Raw genomic sequence first — 26,954 nt, forward strand, 5'->3', positions numbered from 1 at the left:
GATATTGAGGAGACATGGCTTAGCCACAGCCTGGGGGATGTTTCCAGAATGAGATTTTCACTCTGCAGCAGAGTGTGCGCTGATATGAAACTTCCTGGCAGATTAAAACTGTGTGCCGGACCGAGACTCGAACTCGGGACGAGTTCGAGTCTCGGTCCCTCACTCAGTTTTAATCCGCCAGGAAGTGTTAGTTCCACGTATTTGCTAAGTCATGAATCCACAGGATGCTGAATAACGTACGAGCGGCTGAACTGCAGGTAAGGGCAGGTAATATTACAGGTCGAGGAAGTGCGGAGGCTGACTACGCTGCCACTGCACAGGTAAGTCACAAAGAGGACACGCCACACACCACTGTCAATTTATCGCTTGCCGTACCAGACAGTCTAAGGGGTCCAGTATGTTATAAGTTAGGGTTTGTCATTCCGCAGAGGGGATGTTCAAAATGGTTCAAATGGCTCTGAGCACTATGGGACTTAACATCTGTGGTCATCAGTCCCCTAGAACTTAGAACTACTTAAACCTAACTAACCTAAGGACATCACACACATCCATTCCCGAGGCAGGATTCGAACCTGCGACCGTAGCAGTCGCGCGGTTCCGGACTGCGCGCCTAGATCCGCGAGACCACCGCGGCCGGCAGAGGGGATGTTACAAGTTGGTACATCAGCCTATGGAATGTTACACAATGTGGCGACGAAAGAAGACTTGCATTTGGCGTCCGAACACGAAAGGGACATCCCGGCTAACAATGCCATACTATCATTTCATTTTAACGTAATCGCTTGGCGTGGTTTCTTCATTTCCTTTTCTAAGCTATTATGGCTCTCGCATTCACCCGGCGCTGGACGTTTTAGGCTTTTTGGATCCCTCTTGACGCAAGCGTTCACGTAACTTGCGTTTTACGAATGATACGACACCTTCAATTGTTTCGTAATTTTCATTTTAGTACCGATTTTCATTTATATTCCGTCGAACATTAATTTTATTGTCTCACTGTTGGTTCTTGACATGCCTCACAAGCTCTTTACAGTCGCTTCAGAAACAATGTTCTAGCTAAATTCATTTCCACGCTACTCCAGTTTACAAGTTTACACAATACCAATTTGTAATTATCTGATGTCGCAAGCAAAATAAGTACTGATTGAGAAACATTTACAGACAAGTTCTATACTTTTTGGGTCACCCATTCCTTATTAGTCTCGAAGTAGTTCACACTTCAAATGCAACGAAATTTTTTGACGGAGGAATGATCGACTGAAGAGCGAACAGGCGGTTTCACGTCAAAAAAAAGTAAATTACAGATAATATATTTTACTGACTTAAGTGTTCACAGTCTTCTTCATAACGTCTGAAATTCCAGTTTAGAAGGGATGGCCGAATTAAATACGTGAGAAGTAATTGAGTATTACCTACGACTGATTCCAGCATCCATTATGTCTATGTATTACGTCCACAGGTATGTTCCCCTTCATTCAGAAAAGATATAAGTTACAGGGCAATCCCGATAGTGTCTAACAATATTACAGGGAACCCCTTAGCGAAAGGAATTCCAATGATAACGGATGGTCTCTAGCAGTACCACATAAGATTTCGACCTCTATTGCTCTTCAAACTGTACAAACTCTTCTTTCTCTAATTTTTTAAATTACGCTACATCTTTTCTGATAATGTATAGTGTCGAAGCCGGTCTACAATCAATGAACTGCACTCAGCAGTTGAAACTCGGCAGTCGAGTCACGCAGGAATAAGAGCGAAGGCAAATCCTTTGGAACTAATGGGGCAAATTGGTGCGAAGGTCATAGAGACCAGATCCGAGGTAGGAAAAGGAAATAGGTCAGATGAAACGAAACGAAACAAGATTTCAAATAAAATAATACTCAAAACTTTTGAAACAGTTTGTTTTTTAATCACCGATCGACTGAATGCTTCAACAGGCCGGTATCTCCTACTATTTACTTTACCGAACGAACACAGTTTTTCTGATATTTATACACAGTCTGCTTCCAGACAGGTAACATTCGGATAATTGCAAGTATATTCTGTATTTTTTTTCAGTTTTTGACTTTCGATGGTAACACGAGTGAAAAATTGCAAATTGAAAGTGCAACACAACTGGAAGCCCGTAGAACTCACAGCCATCTGCGATTTTTACTTGCAAGAACAGCGGCGAACGGCGAAATATTTCTCGATTAAATGTCTCAGGGTTCACTTGATATTAGTTATTGTTCATTAAATGTTCTGGCGTTTTAAAAACTGATACTAAAATGATAAGTCTGGCTGTATGTATGGATCTGGTGCGGGTTCTATTTGCAGAGATTTCCTTTTAGGTGGGAGGGGCATTACCCCACCTCTGTCCCTCGCTGGCTACTCCCCTCGCAGCTCGGTAATTCAGTAATTTATGATTCTTTTCTACCGTTCACTGAGCACAGACCATGTGGATTCCAGTATTAAAGGTGAACTATAGCTAAATTCTGCGATTAATTGTGAAACTGGTATGATACGCACATTGTGCGCACACCTGTACGCTGAAAGTGACCGTAACGTCAACAGAACTGCATTTAACCTAGTTAGTAATACAAATAAACAGTGGATAATCTAAATATAACTATAAAATGGGAGTAGCCAGTGCCTTAGCCAACCACGGATCTGATCGGAAACAGCGAATATCTGAATGCTTGAAACAATGCAGTCCCTTCTGTTTTGGAACAATGAGGTCATAAAATTTTATTTCTTTCAAATTACCTTCACATAACAAATAGTCGAGTCTTGGAGTATTCAAGTACAGTATGTTACCTATTCTTGAATGAATATACCACCGTATTATTTTACATCAGTTTTAACGGAAGGAAAAATGAAGGTGTAATATCCTCAGGAACAAAACTTTCTTCCATTGTGATCATCCTTCGCCGACGAATCATGGTTTTTGCTTAATAAGATGGACCAGTTGTTTCATTTTTACGACAGTCTGCAACCAATGCTTGAAAACACAGGTAGTAGCAGCAGCGTGTACACCTATAAAAAAGCTTCAGGTCATATTCTGCTGGGAATATTCACCCATGTCTAAGGTAATCTTGACGTACATCCACGGGGATATCTACATCTTAGAATAATTATTGTCTTCCATAAATATGATGGACTTTTCTAGCTGCATAATACGCACCGAATCACTGCTGTAAAGGCTGCCAGTTGCAGCCTATAAAGAAGATTTAATACTGTCTTCACATTCCCCGAATAGTGGTCTCTTTTGTGTAAATCTTCCTACAGGTAAACTTGACTAGCACTGTAGGCGACGTGTAACTCAATCATTTTCAGCTCGATCTGCAGAATCAGAAAAAAAGGACCAGTTTTGCATAACAATGTGACTGGAAAATGCTGGTTTTCTTTTGTTGGTTCCCAAACATTTTCGAATCATTCACTTGTGGAGGGTAGCGTTTATGCAAGATGTTACAAAAAATTTCGTCCCAATTCACAACAACATGTATCCTACATCAACGAAGATGTTTCTACATGAGTTTTAATTTACGCGCTGATATTAAAAGTTCACCTTGGCGCCATTTCTAAGTTGCCAATTTCTGTGACTGAAGGTAAATGTCCTCCTGGTACAGCTAGCTAGTTTCTAATTTTGTGATGTAGGCTTCATGTTAAATTACACGCCGTACCATCATAACTCTGCATTTCCTAGATTCATCATTAAATAAATTCATTGAAACAGAGTGCTAATGAGGTAGTGGCTTCATTTCCTACGGTTTCGAAATGCGCCATTTAACTGAAACGTGGGGATACTTTTCTTGTAGCTGATTTATTAGCCTATAAACACACATGTAATAACCCAATTTATAGTTATTTTATTAAATGTATACTTGTCATGTTCACTTCTCTATCAATATATGGAATACGTAATCGTATGTCCAGATATGTTGGAGACCTATTTTTTACTACTGTTGCAAGGACATACCGAAAATTTCATTTTTCAACAGGACGAAGCACCACCACATTGTCACCTACATGTATGTGCATTCCGTAATGATTAGCTGCCTATACGATGGCTCGATCGTTAGGGGCGAACCGTTGGTCCCCAACGTCCCAGACTAACGTACATGAAATTTTAACCAGGTGGAGTTTGTGTAACACCGTCTACGTCTCTCCCATTTTTGCAGTTTCGGATGAAATGTGCATAGCAATAGCAGTGAGTGCAAATACTCTAGATAAGCTCACAAAAATATGGGACGTGTTTCACTATCGTCTGGATGTTTGTCAAGATTCTGATGGAGGGAACTACGGATATTTGTGGAAGGTAAATGAAAACTTTGATCCTAAACATAATTGTAAAGCGTTTCCCTATTTTGTACGATCAGGCATGTAAAAGATATAGCACTGTATAATCGGTTTGTTGTTTTGAAATTGCACTCTAGGACAAAACAAAAGATGGACCAGGAAGGAGCTATGCAAATAAGTCACAAAACGATATTCATACAGGTATCGACATAAGTGCAGGACCGTAAACTTTGAGTGGCGATAGATCAATGCGTGGTGCTGTAGTGCAATTTCATCGAACAACTGGCAAGGATACCAAACAGAGGCTATGTCGGTAGCAGGGCATAATGTCTCTGAATTTCATTCCGTGTACTCAAAACAGACGGTAATTTCGCCCCGGAGACAGGCGCTTGAACAGTATACACTAGTATCCGTCCTGTGTTTAATTCACGACATAATCATACAAACTGTCAACAGATGTCCTTACAATCATGTTCTGCACGGAAGATGGCGTTCCAGTCAACGGACAACCACACCAACGATGACTTCAGGGCACCTACCAAACGGCGTAGTGTTTGCCTACATACACTATCGCTTTGTACACAGTCACAGACGGTGCAATATGGCACAAAGAAAACGCCTACCAGACTCTCTGTGGTGGAGAGCCATACGAAGAGTGGAAGCAGAACGGTCGGAAACCGTTATGGCTCGATGGCTTAATGTAAGTCGTTCTGTTGTTTCTCGAATGTGGCGACAGTTTGTGGAGACCGAAACTGGTCCCAAAAACCGGGGAAGGGAGGACCACGTGTGACATCAGAAAGAGAGGAACGTTATTTGGTAGTAAGGGCACGACGGTTCCGTCTTAGTACTGTTCGGCAATTCGCTTCTGACCTCGCAGCATCCACTAAACGTTTTGTATCGATGCAAACGGTGTACAGAAGGCTTCGGCAGAGCGGCTTTTATTGTCGGAGACCTGCTGTAAGTGTACCTCAGACGCGCCTTCACAGGAGGGAACGTCTGGAGTGGATTCGTAAACATGCCATTTGACGTTCCAACACTGGGCCAATGATCTTCACAGATGAGTCCCGATTTCATCTGGAGAGTGATTCTCCACGGATTCGCATCTGGAGGGAACGTGAAACACGAATTCGGGACCCACACGCTGTGGAAAGAGACCGACATCGAGGAGGATCCATAAAGGTGTGGGAAGGGATTATGTTGTCAACTCGAATTCCTCTTCAGGAAATTGTACTGGTGAATCTGCAAAGTTTAACTGCTATCAGATATAGTGACGAGATCTCGGGACGTCACGTGCAGTTACTGCGAGGTCTTTGGGCCCAGATTTCTTATTTATGGACGATAATGCTGGACCTCGAGGAGCACGGGTGGTTGTTGTTTTCTTGGAAGACAATGCTATCATGGCGCAGCCTGCTCGCTCTCCCGATTTTAATCCTACAGAGTATATCCAGAATGCAGTAGGGAGACGGGATACTTCACATCATCATCCACCAAGCTCTCTCCAAGACTTGTGTGTATCTGCAAAAAGAATGGTCGTCATTCCCTCAACAAGAGACGGGTGACATCTTTCGTGGTATGATCCGTCGTTGTCAGGCATTTACTACTGTCAGAAGCGGCCACACCCCATAATGAACACAATAATCATTTGTCGGAATGTGTGTGCCAATCCGTTCTGAAAGAAAAAAATAAAGAATACTTTTGTCTCCAGTTATACAAGTTTCAGTTGTCCACGCTCTGTGTTCTTTACATTGTTTCAACTTTACTATCACCTGTTTATATTGTTGTGTGGAAGAATAGGCGTAATCTTGAAACATTCACATTTGTTGCTTTAATTTTGGACACCAGTGTATGCAGATGTTAGCGGTTAAGAGAGGACGTGTAGTTGATCTCAAAGAAGCCGGTTGTAGTAATCAACAAATTGCTCGATATTTGAACAGGAACTATGCCACTATTTGAAGATGTTGGTAGGAATCGATGAACCATGGCTGAACGCAGCGTCAGGAAGGACGCAGTCGACCTAGAGAGGCGACAGAAGGAAAGGACAGCAGAGCTACCATCAGAAAGGCATTCAGAGCCCCGGATTCATCATTATAATCGATATGACGTGCAACTGATGCTTCAGTGACCACAAGGACCATTAACAAGTTGCTCACAGAAAGGGTGCTGAGCTCATGGTGGCCCTCTGTACACCAAGAAGCTCATTTGCAGTGGTGTCGGCCACATTTTGCGTGGAATCTCATCTACTGGAGTAGAATTGTCTTTAGTGAAGAATCCCCTTTCGAACTGAGCCGTGATGACCAACGAAGACGCGTCTGGAGGCACACCGGACAGCTGTGTGGCACCAAACTGACTGCCGCCCGCCATAAGGCCCTACGACCGGAAGTGGAAGTCTGGTATGCCATTTTATTTCACATCAGGACCCCTTTGGTTGTCATCCGCTGCAGCCTTACAGCACAGTGGTACATCGACGATATCCTAAGCCCCATTTTGTTGCCCTTCATGGTAAACCATCCTGGACTTAAATTTCAGCAAGATAATGCTCATCTCCACACGGGGCGAGATTCTACTGCTTGTCTTCGCGCTTGACAAACCTTAGCTCGACCAGGAAAGTCGCCAGATCTCTCTCCAAATGAGAACGTTTGGAGCATTATGGACAGGGCCTTCCAACCAGCTCGGTATTCTGACGATATGCCGCACCAACTGGACAGAGTTCGGGACGATATTATGTAAAGCCGAGTAACTGCTTCCATAAGGCCCAGACATGGACCAACGCTTTATTGACTTGGTCAAATTGTGAAACTCTTTATCTTGAATAAAGCATTAAATTTTCATGAAATTTTAATCATTTGTTTCTCAGCTTATGTACATCACATTTACGGAATTCCGTTCCTTTTGGATAATTTCTATGGTGCGATGTATTTCTTCTTCATCTTTTTCTTCTTCATTTACTTCTGGCCGTGTACAACATTTGCAGTTCTATACAAAAGCTAAAATTCGCCCTCAGTTTTTATCTTCGCCCACGTAGAAAACACATAGTCGCTTAATATCGGATTAATTTATATGAAACACATAGCAGTTTATATGCTTTCATCGTTAGAGGCGCGCCGAGCAGTAGGCAGCCTCCAAGAAGAGTAAGCGTAGTCGTCAATTCCAGAGTAATTCAAAGAGGACTGTTCATGAGCAGGCCAGGTAATCGACTATACTCACTTAAGCACATGTAAACGTAGTTAGACATGCATTACGCCTTATTATTTTGGTGTGGCAGGTATTTTCCACGTAAGAAAGCATCCACAGTCCTCCTACAACGTCTTACTAGATTTCTGTTGGTTATAGGGCACATGTCGAAACTCTCCACTTCCAACATTATCACAGTGGGGGGCGCCATTGTTCCAAGACCAGGTCGCTTACCGAAGTGGTGCTTATAGACAACTGATTCTGGTTTTGAAATGCTGAGCGGAAATATAAATTAGTCGGTGGATAGACTTGTAAGTTTATGCTGGAGATTTAACTCTGAGACTGGTTATAAAGAAGTGTTGGCTACTTTTTGTTCCTTGCCTTTAGCATATTCTTGTCAATTGTTCGTGTAACACTCTACTACGTCTCTTTCATTTGGCATTACACCATGAAATTGTGTCGCATAATCAGCATCTCAAAAATAATCACTTTTATTTCGAAATCTTAGGGAAGTTACAAATTATTGTAAAGGAAATTTCTACTCTAAAGAAGGCAAAAAATTATCACAAAGAAAAGCTTTTTCAATATTTATTTCAATACTTGACAGAGCAGCTGTGTTATTGGAAACTAAAACAAGGATATGTGTATTCAGCTGTAACGAATTTATGTGCAGACGACTGTCTGGCAAACTTCAGACCTCCTCTTTTTGGAGAACACTACTGCAGTTCTATGACAGGTTGCCTGAATTTTGAGATGATGGTCGTCTTCATTATGTACGTGACGTCGAAATAAACTGAACACAGCCGGATTCATTTGTCTCTATCGAGTACGTTGTGGCAGCCAGTGTCTTGTATAAAGGGCTATCAAAAAGCTTCCCTTCGAAGAATGCACAAATTAGAATCGGTATGCCAATCCGGCAAAAGCGCCTTGAGCACTGAGGCAATCATCCCATCAAAGAATCAGGTTAAAGATACCCGTTTGGTGAAACACCGTGCCCTGCAGCATGAAGAAGTCCGTAACTGCCTGCTGCATATCCTCGTGCGACAGGGAACGACGACACTCAAGGCCCTTTTTTTAGGAGCCAAAAGTTTGATAATCACGTGGGGAGAAATCAGGAAAATAGAGTGGACGTTCGCATCTAGTGGATGATGGTGGCCTCCCAGATCGATCGAATGGAGACCAGCACGGAACTTGGCCTATCATCCCACAACGATGGTTTTCGACAGACGTGCTGCGCCATACACATTGTTCATTCTCAGATGGATATCTACGGATGTTCGTCCTTTGGCAGCCAAGAAAAGAATGACATCATGTTGGTCCTATTTGGACGCGTTTGGTAATAACGACGCCATAGTTCACGTTTACAGAACGCAATTCGGAAACACACGAATGTCGCAAAGACCCCTTGCCTACATATTCCGCTGCTTACATGCTCGCATCGGAGTTGCACTATACACTGCAGGAAAGCCCTGAAACGGAAACATTTTGATAGCCCCTTATAATTTATTCGTGATTCACGATTTTCTGACAGGTACTGGGAAACAATCATCCAATTACGGACCTGTTCGGAAACTGAAGACTAAAAGTAATTAAAGCTATGAGTGTTAAGAAACATCCGCTGGTGCGTGCACAACAGTTCAGTAAAGTACCATTGCAATCGCATTAATGGTACAGGAACGCATGGAATACGGATAAATATTCCTTTTTCATATATTAGAAGATGATGCTAACACAACGTAATTCAGTTTATCAGTATTCAAAGGAGAAGGCAAAATTAGCGACGTGAGTTAATGGCAATCTACAGCAGTTCTCTTACTGCCTACTGTGATACCTCGCTTAGTGCTATTATAGCGCCCACGAAATAGCGTGAGTTGAACTCGGAGAACCAAGATGTGTCACGCCAAGTGCCAAGCTAACTGATGAGTTGAAAGTCCGAAGGCCCAGAGACAAACACGGAAACTGCAAGTGCATAAGATGAGTATGTACCGAACAAGATCGTAAGAGATGGAAAAGAGCCACCGTGGTACAACAACCGAGTTATAAAACTGCTGCGGAAGCAAAGGGAACTTCACAGCAAACATAAACATAGCCAACGCCTTGCAGACAAACAAAAAAATTACTCGAAGCGAAATGTAGTGTGAGGTGGGCCATGCGAGAGGCGTTCAATGAATTCGAAAGTAAAATTCTATGTACTGACTTGCCAGAAAATCCTAAGAAATTTTGGTCTTATGTCAAAGCGGTAGGTGGATCAAAACAAAATGTTCAGACACTCTGTGACAAAAATGGTACTGAAACAGAGGATGAGAGACTAAAGGCCGAAATACTAAATGTCTTTTTCCAAAGCTGTTTCACAGAGGAAGACTGCACTGTGGTTCCTTCTCTAGATTGTCGCACAGATGACAAAATGGTAGATATCGAAATAGACCACAGAGGGATAGAGAAACAATTAAAATCGCTCAAAAGAGGAAAGGCCGCTGGACCTGATGGGATACCAGTTCAATTTTACACAGAGTACGCGAAGGAACTTGCCCCCCTTCTTGCAGCGGTGTACCGTAAGTCTCTAGAAGAGCGTAGCGTTCCAAAGGATTGGAAAAGGGCGCAGGTCATCCCCGTTTTCAAGAAGGGACGTCGAACAGATGTGCAGAACTATAGACCTATATCTCTAACGTCGATCAGTTGCAGAATTTTGGAACACGTATTATGTTCGAGTATAATGACTTTTCTGGAGACTAGAAATCTACTCTGTAGGAATCAGCATGGGTTTCGAAAAAGACGGTCGTGTGAAACCCAGCTCGCGCTATTCGTCCACGAGACTCAGAGGGCCATAGACACGGGTTCCTAGGTAGATGCCGTGTTTCTTGACTTCCGCAATGCGTTCGATACAGTTCCTCACAGTCGTTTAATGAACAAAGTAAGAGCATATGTACTATCAGACCAATTGTGTGATTGGATTGAATAGTTCCTAGATAACAGGACGCAGCATGTCATTCTCAGTGGAGAGAAGTCTTTCGAAATAAGAGTGATTTCAGGTGTGCCGCAGGGGAGTGTCGTAGGACCGTTGCTATTCAAAATGGTTCAAATGGCTCTGAGCACTATGGGACTTAACAGCTGAGGTCATCAGTCCCCTAGAACTTAGAACTACTTAAACCTAACTAACCTAAGGACATCACACATATCCATGCCCGAGGCAGGATTCGAACCTGCCACCGTAGCGGTCGCGCGGTTCCAGACTGAAAGGCCTAGAATCGCTCGGCCACACCGGCCGGCCGTTGCTATTCACAATATACATAAATGACCTTGTGGATGACATCGGAAGTTCACTGAGGCTTTTTGCGGATGATGCTGTGGTATATCGAGAGGTTGTAACAATGGAAAATTGTACTGAAATGCAGGAGGATCTGCAGCGAATTGATGCATGGTGCAGGGAATGGCAATTGAATCTCAATGTAGACAAGTGTAATGTGCTGCGAATACATAGAAAGATAGATCCCGTATCATTTAGCTACAAAATAGCAGGTAAGCAACTGGAAGCAGTTAAATGGTTCAAATGGCTCTGAGCACTATGGGACTCAACTGCTGAGGTCATTAGTCCCCTAGAACTTAGAACTAGTTAAACCTAACTAACCTAAGGACATCACAAACATCCATGCCCGAGGCAGGATTCGAACCTGCGACCGTAGCGGTCTTGCGGTTCCAGACTGCAGCGCCTTTAACCGCACGGCCACTTCGGCCGGCGGAAGCAGTTAAATCCATAAATTATCTGGGAGTACGCATTAGGAGTGATTTAAAATGGAATGATCATATAAAGTTGATCGTTGGTAAAGCAGATGCCAGACTGAGACTCATTGGAAGAATCCTAAGGAAATGCAATCCGAAAACAAAGGAAGTAGGTTACAGTACACTCGTTCGCCCACTGCTTGAATACTGCTCAGTGGTGTGGGATCCGTACCAGATAGGGTTGATAGAAGACATAGAGAAGATCCAACGGAGAGCAGCGCGCTTCGTTACAGGATCATTTAGTAATCGCGAAAGCGTTACGGAGATGATAAACTCCAGTGGAAGACTCTGCAGGAGAGACGCTCAGTAGCTCGGTACGGGCTTTTGTTGAAGTTTCGAGAACATACCTTCGCCGAAGAGTCAAGCAGTATATTGCTCCCTCCTACGTATATCTCGCGAAGAGACCATGAGGATAAAATCAGAGAGATTAGAGCTCACACAGAAGCATACCGACAATCCTTCTTTCCACGAACAATACGAGACTGGAATAGAAGGGAGAACCGATAGAGGTACTCAAGGTACCCTCCGCCACACACCGTCAGGTGGCTTGCGGAGTATGGATATAGATGTAGATGTAGAGCGCAACAGCGAGAGTGTTTCGGGGTCGTGCAAGTATGTGACTGATTCCGGAATCAAGATATCAGTGGTGTCAGTTGTATCGGACGTATCCCGCGCAATAGGCTCCACTAGTATCCATAATTCTAAGGGCGCGAAGGCCTTTTTATGAAAAAGTATCAACGTAAATGCCCAACAAGGTCCGAACTCCTATGGGAATCAGAAATCTCGAAGTAGGTTGTTAATGGTCGGGTGTCGTTGCGGTGCAGTGAGCGGGAAATTGGGTATTTTGGCCTAACAAAAAGAGTGTTTGGATGGCCGAGGTGTGAACCGGAAATACCCAACGAGTGACAAAACGCACGCAAGACATTTGGCAGATTCGCACGTGTGCCAACAATACGACATGCTGAATACGGATGAGCACCGGCTGGTCTGCGGCGAGAGTTGGGGCAAGGAAGATTATAGCGTTCATGCGTTGCACTATACATACCACAGTCTCTTCAGACGTATTTTTCCCAGAGGGAACGTATTTTACGCGTCATAATACGAAGGCAGTGGCGTGGACCACAGGAATGACGGTCCATTACATTTATCGAGATATGAACGTACTGCATTACTGGCAATACTTGCAAGACGGACATGCAAGACTGTTACGGCTACAAAAATACAAGGACTGGTATGCAAATTTCCTAGAAACAGTTCTTGCGGACCAGACAGATGGTTGGGTGTGCTGGGTGCGCAAAGATCAGCGACGGTGCTCTCGTTTGTGGAACAGACCAGGTTAAGTTATGAGCTAACTATTACTCGCAATTTTCGTTTACATATGCCAGAGGTGGCCACACTTGGACTTCGTTGTTGTTTCCCTCTGTATGATAGGACGGCAGCGAGGTTTCTTCCAGGACAGATAATGTTGTATCGACGTGCTATGCTTTTGTGAATAATAAAGGTTTCTGTTTCTCCTACCTTCCCATACCCAATGGGGGCGATAAAAGACCGCTCGCTGTAAGTGGAAAAAAGGGTTCAGAACATCTTAAAAGAAAAAAAAATCGTAAGGTGACAGTTCTCGATAAGCCGGAATTCTAAGGCCTAATCAAGGAAACAGAAATTTAAACTTATGCCGCTGCATCTCCGCAATGCCCTGCATTCCTATCTCGTTTCCATCCCGCTTCCGGTCCAGTCCTTTCACTCCAGTTATTCATGCCTACGGTGTAGTCAATCGACTCTCAGCCGCGATTAACTCTTCTTCCGACGTGGACACCAAACCTACTAGGTTATTTTTATTGATCATTCACTGCCAGTACCGTTCCTTTTTTGTCCATCTCATACCATTTAGATACTTGACCGTAGCTTCTTGTAAGGACACATATCAATGTATTTCCTTTACATTGTCGCCACAGTTAACAAGCATATTACTTGCCTTTCCCTTCGTATGTGCAACCTCCCGGCACGTCCCAGCAGTGGTCCTGTGCTCTCTCACGAGGCCTCACATATACATTCTTGTGCATATGTCGATTTCCTACAGTTTTAACGACTTCATACACTATTTATACTATTAAGGTGTTATTATGATGTTTATAGACAATATGTTTTTTAACGTTGTTTAGTGTGCGTGTACGTGCCGTATATCTGGTTTAATAGAAGATGACATCAGACAACATTTTTTTTTTAGTTTGTTGCTTTTATGAAGTGTGTGGACGAGATTTTTTAAACATTTTGTATTATATGCGTTGCTGATGTTGCCTACTACCATTTCCTTCCGTATTTGACTAATTCTATTGTATTATTTTGTTCACTACTACGTTGATACTACTAGATAAAGGTCTTTAAAGGTCTTTGGTGCTGAAATCGGCTTTGATTGTTAACATAAGAAGCAAAGTGCTACTGGTGCTGGTATTTTATTCAGAACTAGTTCTACAGTGGTATAATCTGTACCAAGATGCGCCGTATGCAGGACAAGAAATTTACCAGTCATACGTCGCATGCAGCCTCCTGTGGCATTATATCACAGACACTTCGATTATCATCTTTTCCGGTTTTCCCACAGTCAACGATCCAAACGTACATCATGAGAAATTTTTTCCTCAACTTTACACTGGTATTTGAAACGAGTAGATTACATCTGGCCACGAATATTCTATTCGCTTGTGCTAGTTTTCTAATTCTGTCTATGTTTGGTCTGTCAAGAGCTATTTTACTTCTAACTCATCGTCTACCACCTGGTCACCACTTTCCATGCCACGTTTATCGCAGCTCTTCTTTCTACTGTTCCTCAACACTTTTCTCTCTTCGGTTTACTCTCAATCTATACTTTATCCTCATTACAATGTTCTTTTCATCTAACATTCAGAGTCACTTTCACTGAGTATAGCAACATCATCAAGTAACTTTACGATTGATATCCTTTCACCTTCAGTTTTAATCCCACTGCTCAGCCTTTCTTGTATTTCTGTCGTTGGTTCCCTAGATGTAGAAATTGAGGGTGCGTCAGGCTGCATCCCCTTCTTAAAACCTTTTAATCTGAGCTCTTGGTTCTTAAGCTTATGTTCTTATTGTTACCTCTTGCAGTTTGTACATGGTTTTCCATTCTTACTATCCCCTTTTGGTTCTTGTACATACTGTATATTACCCGTCCTTTCCTACAGTGTATTTCGAACATCCTGCACAACATTATTTCTAGAAGACTTTTTCTTAATCGACAGATTCTACAGACATGTCTTGAGTTTCTGTAATTTTTGCATCTGTTATCAAACACAAGGTCAGGTCTGCATCCCCGTGGGATTATATTCTTCCAGAAGTCTTAGGATACGGCTACACACTAATTTTAATACCTGTTTGTCACTCTCCCAATCATTTCAGAAATTCCGAAAGAATGGTATTTATTGCTTTTGCCTTATTTGATCACACGTCTTCCAAAGCTCTATTAATTAATGACTAATAATGGATGCCTTACGTCTTCCATACAGACTCCTATCTCTTCCTCAATCACGTCATCAGACAAGTCCTCCCCTCATAGAGGCCGTCGGTGTACTCTATCCACCATTCCTGTTTGTTCTCTGAGCTTAACAGTGGAATTAAATTATTGACGCCGTGGATTTTACTTTTATAGATAGTTTTTTGATTTTTCTACACAATGAGTCACCTCCTCTGACGACCATTTCTTCACAGTCCGCCTTCAATTAAAGTATTTCTTCGATACCCAATGTTATCTACATCTACATGATTACTCTGCAATTCACATTTAAGTGCTTGGCGGAGGGTTCATCGAACCGCAATCAAACTATCTCTCTACCATTCCACTCCCGAATAGCGCGCGGGAAAAACGAACACCTAAACCTTTCTGTTCGAGCTCTGATTTCTCTTATTTTATTTTAATGATCATTCATACCTATGTAGGTTGGGCTCAACAAAATATTTTCGCATTCGGAAGAGAAAGTTGGTGACTGAAATTTCGTAAATAGATCTCGCCGCGACGAAAAACGTCTTTGCTTTAATGACTTCCATCCCAACCCGCGTATCATATCTGCCACACTCTCTCCCCTATTACGTGGTAATACAAAACGAGCTGCCCTTTTTTGCACCCTTTCGATGTCTTCCGTCAATCCCACCTGGTGAGGATCCCACACCGCGCAGCAATATTCTAACAGAGGACGAACGAGTGTAGTGTAAGCTGTCTCTTTAGTGGACTTGTTGCATCTTCTAAGTGTCCTGCCAATGAACCGCAACCTTTGGCTCGCCTTCCCCACAATATTATCAATGTGGTCTTTCCAACTGAAGTTGTTCGTAATTTTAACACCCAGGTACCTACGTAAATTTACAGCCTTGAGAATTGTACTATTTATCGAGTAATCGAATTCCAACGGATTTCTTTTGGAACTCATGTGGATCACCTCACTTTTCGTTATTTAGCGTCAACTGCCACATGCCACACCATACAGCAATCTTTTCAAAATCGCTTTGCAACTGATACTGGTCTTCGGATGACCTTACTAGACAGTAAACTACAAAATCATCTGCGAACAACCTAAGAGAACTGCTCAGATTGCCACCCAGGTCATTTATTTAGATCAGGAACAGCAGAGGTCCCAGGACGCTTCCCTTGGGAACACCTGATATCATTTCAGTTTTACTCGATGATTTGCCGTTTATTACGACGAACTGCGACCTTCCTGACAGGAACTTCCGTCTGTTTGTCTGCCCATCGTCTGTGATTCCCCGACAGAATTGCCCATTCCTCTCCAACTAAATTGCCTAGTTTGATATTCATTTTCGCAGCATCTGCAGCCTTAGAGAATATCAAACACACCTCATAATTCCCCAGTACTTCTTTCCACTTTTAATTGTTCCGTACAGTTTTCTTAAATTTCATTCTACTCTTCATTATTACCAAATAGTGATCTCAGTTTATACCCGCTTCTGTGTACCCTTTAAAATTCTAAATTTGATTTAGGAATCTTTGTCTGATCATCTTGTGATCCATCTGGACTCGTTCCTTGTTGCCAGACCTTTTCCAAGCATACGTCTCCCTCTTGTGATTTTTGAGTAGTATATTCCCTCTTACTAAATGAAATTTATTGCATAATTTAATTATGCTTCTCCTCTCTCATTCCTAATACCAAGCCTAAACTCTCCATTAACTCTTTCTTGTGTTTCCTCCCCTACCATCACGTTCCAGTACGCTATGATTATTAGATAGCTATCTCACTTTACATATGACTAGACAAAATTGGCCATTCCATTTTAATCTATTTTATCAGATGACGGTGACGTAGATGTACATCTTAAGAAGACACAGCTGCAAGTTTAGTAGCCACGTTATTTCATTATTTTTATTACTTTTGTTTATGATTATATTGATCGCGCTTAGAGCTTTACTGTGGAGTAATTTCTAAGTATAAAGGGTTCATCTTCAAAACGCGTAAATTATAGTGTTTTTTACACTGCAATTAAACAATTTTGTCGACAATTTGACAGTGATCAAAACGTGTGAATTATAGTGTATTTTACACTGCAATTAAGTGATTTTGTCGACAATTTAATACTGATTTTTACAACAACTACCTCATATCCATTATGAATAAAATTAAAACAAATGTTTCTAGAGCAAAGCATTTTTTTACGTTTGGTCTTGCCACTCCCAGCTCCTCGCACTCTACCCTCTCAATTACTGACTCTTCTGACTTTTTCATGGCATCTGTCACTATGGTTTGGCAGTACACAAAGTTCCACATTTCCGATCGAAGAATCTGTAAAACACCCACATTTGGAAGCAGTAAGCGATCCTTCGCAAAATTCGAGCTGTCTTCATACAAGAGGCCGCCTGCTTAGCTAAGTGGTAACGTGTTCGCCCACCGGACAGCGGGCCCGGGTTCGATTCCCTGACGGGTTGAAGATTTTTCTCCGCTTATGGACTGGGTGTTGGGTTGTCCACATTATCATTCATCGTCACCGGCGCGGAAGCCGCCCAATGCGTCATCACCTAAAATAACGCTTGCAATCCGGCGGCCGAACATCCCTGGATGGTGCTCCCGGCCATCAATGCCATAGGGAAGCGCAAAATCACTTGATCACTTTGACACTGTGTCTGTAGAGAATCCGGCCAATCTTCGAGGTAGCAGCCCTAAGGAAAGCAGAAACGCCGTTGAGAGTATCACTCTTGCCTTCATCATGAATATGACATTTTCCAGTGGCATACGCTACAGCAGAAGCCCTGCTGTCAGTCACGGAGAAGTTCACTGTCAAATATCAGAACTGGCACGTTAAAAGAAGAGTCAAGGTATACATTACTCTCCCTCACATCCCCCCTGGGAATAATCGTGACGGGGAGATTACCAAAACTCGAAGATAGGTTTTGTCTTGCCGACAGTCAACTTTACAGAGGCAAAATTAATGTAATAGGACAAAAAACGGGAGAAATTGTAGTAGAAGTAACCTCCACCATACACCATAAAGTGGTTCGCAAAATATAGATGTAAATATATATATTTTTAGTGATTCTCTGAAACACTATATTTCACATTTGTCCATTATTCTTGTCAACGGTGCATGTGTGCTAGGATGCCACCATCGAGAGTCTAACACGTGTTTGACTTCGGGACACACGTGTTTGACTTCAGGACATTTTAAAGCGGGCCCGAAAGTACTAAGTTCCCCACTCGCCGCACCAGCGGCGGCGATGATGTGTACATTTCAGGCCCCTGCTTTTCTGATTTCTGATCAAATGAAGCGGACGCTACGACCTGCATGCCACCCATCTAGTCTGCAGCATATAGCCTCGAGCCGTCCGTAAAGCCGGGAGCACACGTGGTGCATTGTTGTAGAACAGAAACAACATTAGGTGAAATGCACGGTCCCTTTAGGTCAAAGGGGCAAAGTGGCGGTCATTCCGTGCTATGTTCACTCAGCTTGGTACAATATTAGATAGATCGTCACCGTCCGTAACCCTGCCATTTTCAGTACATCCCCGTAGCTGTGTGGTCAGCGCGACAGAATTTCAAGCCCAAGGCCCCGGGCTCGATTTCCGGCTGGGTCGGAGATTTTCTCCGCTCAGGGACTGGGTGTTGTGTTGTCCTAATCATCATCATTTCATCCCCATCGACGCGCAAGTCGCCGAAGTGGCGTCAAAACGAAAGAGTTGCACCTGTCGAACGGTCTACCCGACGGGAGGCTCTAGTCACACGATATTTACATTTACTGACATACATGTACGCTCTACAGCTAGAAATGTCACCATTTGACAAACCCGTTTCCCAAAAATAGATTATTTTGCCGCGTTCGGTCTCATTCAGATGCTAGTATTGTGTGTTTGACGTCGGGAACACATACTGGCTTTTGTTCCCTCTAGTATATTCACAAATTTCTTGATCGCATTTGGGGGATTTACGACAGGTAACTAGTGTCGGCTCTAATAACTCACCGTCAGTACCAAGTTGAAAGCCTTTCTTGGTTAATTAAAACCAGATGTCCACCAAATGCGTTCAAGACATAAGTGAATAAAAGGATGTATTTCAAATAGATAGCAAGCTTCAGTTTGTTTACATTCACATTTCTTATGGTTGCACAGTCTTCTTCAGTTTGGCATAATACAGATATTTCCCATAAGAGAGAAGGAGCCAAAGAGCGTAAGTGCACGCACAAAGAAGGAATTATCCGCTTAGCTGGTCATTGTGGCTCAATTCTAGATCAGTCAATGGAATTCTAGGCCGAAGACGCATCTGGAGACGCCCTGGGCAACGTAGCCCGCCATAGGCCCGACAGCCCGATAACCAGGAGTGATGGCGTGGGCTGCCATTTCTTTTCATAACAAGACGCTTTGGATGCCATCTGCGACACTCTTGCAGCACAGCTATACGTCGACGATATTCTAAGCCCCGTTTTTTTGGGTTTCGCAGCAAGCCATCTTGGGCCTACATTTTAGCAAGATATCTGGCCACAAACGGCGAGATTTTCTACTCCTTGTTTTCATGCTTTCCTAACAGTACCTTGGCCAGCAGGACCCCCAGATCTCTCACCAACTGGAAACGTTTGGAGCGTTATGGGCAGCCCCTCAATCCATCTCGGGATTTTGACGATCTAACTTGCCAATTGGACAGAAATTGCCACGGTATACGTCAGGATGGCATCCAATAACACTGTCAATCAACATGCAGCTGAACAAGAGTTTGCATAAGGGCCATAAGTGGACCAACACGTTACTGACTTGCTCAATTTGTGAGGGGCTTTCTCCTGAATACAGCATCCACTTTTCCTCAGATTGTAATCACTTGTTTGTCTCTACATATACAGCACATCTACAGCAAAACTCCCACCCTTAGAATAATTCCTTCGTGATACGTCGCTTTCTTCAATTTTTTTGTCTTAGAGTGTATTTAAATAAATGATGTGTTTCTTCTGATAACCTGTGAGTCTGTATCATAATTATGATTTTCTGTCTTCCCTACTAGAAACATTATGAGACTTTCTTTTAATTCTAATGACGATAAGACATGTCACTGATACAGCAACACTGATTTATAGTTCTGTTGTAAATACGGTATACAACACTTCTCAACAGCTTATGGGAAAGACCAAAGCAGCCGATCTTAACATTAAACATCTATCTGAAATAAGTATGTGTAGTGTTTTTGCTGATTAAGGAATCCTTCTCAGTAATAAAAAAATAAATAAACAATCTTTGAAGAATGCTGTTGCAGTAAAAGGATGCCCTCGCAAATCAGTTTAAGAACGCCTAGATGAAAGTCATAGGGATCTGAGAACAGATCGTGCTCTCGCGACATCCCCCATTCGATTCGATTATGTCTTTCTCCTGTCAAATACAGATATTCCCTGGAGTTCCCCCTTCCCACTTTATGCCTGTCCTCCATTTATGCCAGCGAACAGAGACTTATATTCCTGTCAGATTCAGAAGGAGCAATCTACAGATACCGGTATTTTCCGTCTCGAGATGTCCTGACATGATATCTAGAGAATATTGCCAATTTAATTCAACTACGGCACCTACTGTGCACCATCACAGAAGTGTATTGCAAGTCAATCCTTAACTTACGTGTTTATCACTCATATTCATTTATTTCACTTGTGATGCTTTTGGAAATGAATCTTGTCGAATAATGAATACCTGTACAGCGTATAAAAATGAAGTGCAAGTCGTTTTTCTGTGTACTGTTCAATAAATGAATTATCCCGCTTTTTTTTAAATTAATGTATTTTATTAGCCACAAACCCCAAAAGAGAATATTGTTTAGAGCTACAACTGATGCTTGAAAAATAGTGTACACGTACGAGGGCGTGCTGAAAAGTAATACCTTCAATTTTTTTCATTCTGTTCTCACTACGGATTGAGTTATTAAATGTCATACATATTACTCGGTCAACTTTCAATCTTAGTTAACCGAAGTTGCAACAATCTTGCCACCAAAAGGCTCCAAATTTAAGCGTGTAACAGTGCGGTGTGTAACATAACTGACCCGGGGCGCGAGAAACAGCCTCTCGGCACCGTACTGCGAAGGCCTCAGAAAACTGGAAGCACGAATTCGAGGAGTTCGTCCACACAGGCAGCACCCTATTCATCAGTATGACAATGGGAGACCACACACGAGCGCTGAGACGTCTGTAACAATGCGACATCTCGAGTCCATATTATAGTCCGATTTTCATCTACGCACAAAACTTAAAGAACAACTTCGAGGACTTCATTTTGATAATGATTACGTGGTGCAAACAGAAGTGATATTGTGGCTCCGTCAACGAAATCAAAATCCCTGCAGCGACTGTATCAAAAACCTGATCCCTCGTAAAATTTTGTGATATTTAAAAAGTTGTAAGGGTTTTCACGTAAAAATAAAAATTTTCCGCATACTCTCATATTTCAGAAAGTATACCAGAGTCTGTCCTAATCGCAGTGCCCGGAGAAAAAAATATACTGCAAAGATTATTCTTTGAAATTCCACAGCTCTGGTCCAAAGCACCGTCATGTAGATAAATGAAAGTTTTTTTTGCCTTTTTTCTCCAGATATACAAAATAAATAGCTTGTCCATAAATGAAAGTATTTTTTTTTGCCTTTTTTCTCCAGATATACAAAATAAATAGCTTGTCCATAAATGGAAGTTTTTTTTTTACTTTTTTCTCCAGATATACAAAATAAATAGCACCGTGGTGACAATGCTCGCACTTAAGGCATCATTGTAACAACATACACCATACTTACTTATTGGCTGTGACTGGTGCTTGGCATGCACTTATCCCCTCCTAATTTCCACGCATCAGCCGCTGACGTACATATGCTACAAATCATAAACGGGATATAACAATAATAGCGGACACTGACACAGGAGAAAAATACCAGCTTAGAAGTACAAAGATTCCAGTAAAAATGGATCGGCGAATCGTTTGTGGGGTAACTGCGTGTGTGTAGTCACGAGCTCCCACTGACTTCAGTATGAAACATTCTTCTAGTTAATACAAGTAATTTGGAACATAAAGTTTCCAGTTAGGTTCACATCTAAATCGTATCAAATTTCGTTCCTTGGTCTATCTTAACATGGAATACACTGAACAGCCAATTGTCTAATATGGTGTGCGGCACCAGCGAGCACACAGAAGTGCCGCAACACGACTCGACTAATGTCGACTCGACTAATGTCTGAAGCGGTACTGGAGGGAACTGATTCCACAAATCCTGCAGGGCTGTCCACAAATCCGTGTGAATACGAGGGAATGGAGATCTCTTCTGAACAGGACGTTGCAAGGCATCCCAGGTATGATCAATAACGTCCACCTTTGGGGATTTTGGTGGCCAGCGGAAGTGTTTAAACTCAAAAGAATGTTCCTGGAGCCGCTCTAGCAATTCTGGACGTGTGGGATGTCGCATTGCCCCACTGGAATTCCTCAAGTCCGTCGGAATGCACAATGGACATTAATGGATGCCGGTGATCAGACAGGATGCGTCAGTAAGTGCCACCTATGAGAATCGTATCTAGACGTATCATGGGTCCCATATCACTCCAACTGCAATGCCCCACACCATTACAGAGCCGCCACCAGCTTCAATACTCCTCTGTTGCATGGAGGGTCCATGGATTCATGATTGTCCCCATAACCGTACACGTCTATCCGGTCGATAGAATTTGAAACGAGATTCGTCCGACCATGCAACATGCTTTCAGTCATCTTGTCGGTATTGATGGGCCCAGGCGAGGTGTAAAGCTTTATGTCGTGCACTCATCAAGGGTACACGAGTGGTTCTTCGGATCCGAAAGCCCATATCGATGATGTTTCGTTGAATAGTTCGCGCTCGACGCTAGATGATGCCCCAGCACTGAAATCTGCTGCAATTTACGATAGGGCTACACTTCTCTCTCCCTGAACGATTCTCTTGTGTCGTCGTTGGACCCGTTCTTGCAGGATCATTTTCCGGCCGCAGCGATGTCGGAGATCTGACGTTTTACCGGATTCCTGATATTCACAGGACACTCTTGAAATGGTCGTATGCGAAAATCCTCACTTCATCGCTACCATACGTCGACTACAACACAACGTTCAAACTCAGTTACGTCCAGATAACCTGCCATTGTAGCAGCAGTAACCGATCTAACAACTGCGTTACACACTTGTTGTCTTAGACGGGCTTTGCCGTCCGCAGCGCCGTAGTCTGCATGTTTACATATGCCTGTATTTGAATACGCATGCCTATACCAGTTTCTTTGGTGCTTCAGCATACAATTGTGCTAAGGCGTGTTAAATCTTAAGCCGTCGACACACGACCATACATTCGAACGTCAAGCGTTGAGTGTGCCGAGTTTCCGACAGCATAGCTTGGATAAAGCACGCTGGGGAGTCTTTCCTAATGGGCAGAGCTGCATGTAGTGAGGCAGATAATGTGAGCGAGAGTTTCAACGTAGAACAATGAGATGTAAGAACGCCACCTACGTCACATACATGCCATCCGAGCCCTCGAGGAAGACAGGCCGTGGCGCATACGTCACACCATGTGATACTGCAGGGCTTACGAGCGCCAGCAGCCGTCTCCGGCTCGGAGCGACTAACTATTTAAGACCTGTTTAATCATTCTTGACTGCACGTTTAAATGCATGCAAGCTCTAGATATCACACAACAAAGTTAAGACCTTTAGTGGATACCTCTTCAGTTACATATCGAATTCGCGTAGGCGCTGTACGGCCCCTAGCATTCGCAAAGTATGGCGAACAAGCAGATTTGTTTGAAATCAAAAGTTCGAAGCGGCGCCTGTATTTCTCGTGGGTCCCGCATTCCATATCCAGATTCGCGAGAAGCCACATTGGCTTTCAGTTGAAACCCGTAAGTATATATGCCGTTTCAAAGTACCAGCAAATTGTATATCCCTCAAAAACTCGTCGTGAGTTGTACGATTTTTGTAATAAAATGACGGAAAACGTCATACTGATTGTTAAACAGTTATTTTAACTTGCATATTATCAACGTATCCTGTTTCAAAGCAACTGCGCATCGACGGTCCATCAAAAACCCATTGATGTTAGAACAATTTGTTTTTATGTAAATGGCAGCTGATAACACACCTATGAAAAAAGGTTTAAGGAAATGGTAAGATGCAAACTATGGTTGTGACGCTTCTATGGTAGGTTAGTATAATTAGGAGAATCACAGAATTCTTAAAGAACAGGTTATGTGCTGCTGGTCCCCATCTCATTGGATCCAAATACTTTCTTACTAACCTTCGTATTTGCTAATAGGTTCTGATAATTTCTTATTAGTTTACAAAAATATATTTTATATGTTCTATTTTATGCAGATATAATTGTGCTCTGTTTGAGGAGTGAGTTTGCTTATTGGCTTAATTTGCAAAACAGCTTCCATTACTTGCACTAAGAAATTTGGGAATTTCTCGTTTTAAGTTCTGCATTTCACAACTTGTAAAGATTATACTACTGAACAGGAACAGTAATCAGGTAATTATGTCCTTGGAGTTTTACTTAAAAGTAAGAATGATGAAATAATTTTTATCTCATGTGGAGAACTACTGTAAATTTATGTGCCACTATTTTTTCTTTATTGCTATTTCATACCCCTTGCCTCTTATGGCGTGGGATGGGCTGTCAGCGGATACAAGTCGCTGCACTTCAGCCATATGAGAGCAAACAGTTTAAAAAAGAGTACAAAATTGGACGTGGCAGAGGGACAAATGGATGTATGACATAATAAAAAGACTTATTTTCAAGTACATAATTTTAAATATAAAAGGCGGAGTAGCTGATGAAGTAAAAGACACAGCTGAAACGGCAACAGAATGTTCCAAGAAAGATAAAAGACAGAGGGACAACAGCATAAGTTGAAAGTAGTAAAAAAACAGTGTGAAATGATGAGTGGGTCTTCGCTGCCAGCAAGAGGGGTATCATGGGATTGCAACATTTGCAGTAGTGCTTAAGTGGGTACCTGTGCAGGTGATGGGATACAGGAAGAATTTGGGGAAGTGAAGAGGGAGGCCATAACGGAACAAGGCTTAGGATGGGAGAGGAGTTTAGAGGAAGGGAGCCATGACCGGGGTAGATGGGATGGATGCAGTTAGATATGGTGTGTATCAGGGCTGATTTCATGGTCAAGTAAGGGAAGATGATTAAAGCTCTGTCAGGAGAGGATGTGGAGGGTGTGGAGGTGTAGCATTTGGGGAATGTGGTGATAGACACGTACCAGGAGCAGTGAGCAGGGCAGGGGAGGGGAATTAAGGGGTGGGTACTGTAGAGTTTGCAGGTAACATAGGATATTCAAAGATGTTCCAGATGGAATAGGAGGAAGGAAAATTTTGTACTTTGGTGAAGAGGCAGGTGGGGCACTGTAAGCGGATTTGAAAGGCTAAGCAGAGTGCATGTCGTCCAAGGATCTGTAGGAGGTAATAAAAGGACGGAGAAGTGGAAGTCCATGCCACATTTGCATAGCAGATGATGGGTCAGATCAGGTATTTATAGATGTGAATGATTGAGGAAGGGTGCAATACCCATGTTCAGCTGATTAGTAGTTTTGGTGTTTTTAGTCTATTGTAGGCTTTCTTTTGAATGGGTAGTAGATGGAACTTCCATGTTAGTCAGCGATCCACGCACGGTCAGAAGTTTCCTCAAGATCTAGGGAGACAAAAATGGCAGATATGCGATTGTTGATTTGTTTGGTGAGGAGATAAATAAGGTACAGGAGCTCGTCATCAGAGGAAAAATTAGGACACAGGCCACACTGATGAACATAAATGGATAGGTGGTGCTGAAGGTATTTATGGATATGATATGGGAGAATGGTTTGAATGACCTTCCTAAACATAGTGGTTATACTGCTGATGAGAGGGTAGAGGGAGGCATCAGTGGTGGATTATTAAGTTTGAAGAAGAGGAGATTTTTTCCACTGATCAGGACAGAAAACCATGTGTTGTCGAAGTACTGGAAGCTAGAACCATGGGGTGGAAGGGAAGTATTGGTACGCTTATGGAGTGTTGGTAATAAGGAGTAATCGAAGTGGAATCATCTGGGATGGTGAAGGTGTCAGAGAGGTAGAACGTGAAGTGGTTGGTCTTACTTAACTTGTCAGGGAGAGGATGACTACAATGCAGGATGGGGTAGGAATGAGCAGGATTGTTACCAGTAAGGCAGTGAAATGCCTCCCAGTACCTGGAAGTTTATAGGCAGTGAGGCTTATACATGTCTAGCGTCAAATTCGGTGTCTCTTTACAGTCAACAGATTTCATATGTGTTTTCGGAGTTATCAGTGGCATGTAAGTGTGTCACAGTCAGAGTAAGAGGGCACATGGAGGCAGTGTGGGGCAGTGTGGATATATACGGGTTTTGTAGGAATGTGGCGAGTTATGGTGTTGTTGCCATGGTCTGTTGTAGGAAGGTGGCAGCATGGTGGAAGTCATGGCGGTCTTCGAAGGATAGTTTACAACTTCCAAGTTTGGTAGCAATGAATCCCCTGTAGGCATCCCATAGGTCATGGGAGTAGTCCTAGATATGTATGAGAGAGACAGGAGGAGTGGATGCGTGGGTAAGGCGTGTAGTGAAAGGAATGGTGTGTAGGACAGGGAGACGGTCGATTCTAATAGGATAGACGTCCGCTGTAGTAATGTGCCCTAGAAAGTTAGAAGAGGAGAGGATAACATCAGGAATGGAACTGTTTTCAGGGCGGATATGTAGCGTGAGAGTGACTACATCAGCCGGCCGAGGTGGCCGAGCGGTTCTAGGGCTACAGTCTGGAACCGCGCGACCGCTACGGTCGCAGGTTCGAATCCTGCCTCGGGTATGGATGTGTGTGACGTCCTTAGGTTAGTTAGGTTTAAGTAGTTCTAAGTTCTAGGGAACTGATGACCTCAGACGATAAGTCCCATAGTGCTCAGAGCCATTTTTTTCTTTTGCTTATATCACCATGGAGCGAGTCAGTAAACTGATTCCAGAGCTGGAATTCAGCTGTAGTACTGGCTATGGATGTTAAGGTCAACAGCAGTGATTTAGGTGCAAAAGGTATTGTCCACGTGGGTGAGGAAGCCATATGAGATGGAATGATGTGGTCGGATCAAAAGTAACCGGACACCTGACTGAAAAAGACTTACAAATTCATGGCGCCCTCCATTGGTAATGCTGGAAAACAAAATGGTTTTGGCCCACCCTTAGCTTTGATGACAGCTTCCACTTTCGCAGGAGTACATTA

Source organism: Schistocerca piceifrons, chromosome 3, assembly GCF_021461385.2.
Source record: "Schistocerca piceifrons isolate TAMUIC-IGC-003096 chromosome 3, iqSchPice1.1, whole genome shotgun sequence".
In the NCBI taxonomy this organism is placed as follows: domain Eukaryota; kingdom Metazoa; phylum Arthropoda; class Insecta; order Orthoptera; family Acrididae; genus Schistocerca; species Schistocerca piceifrons.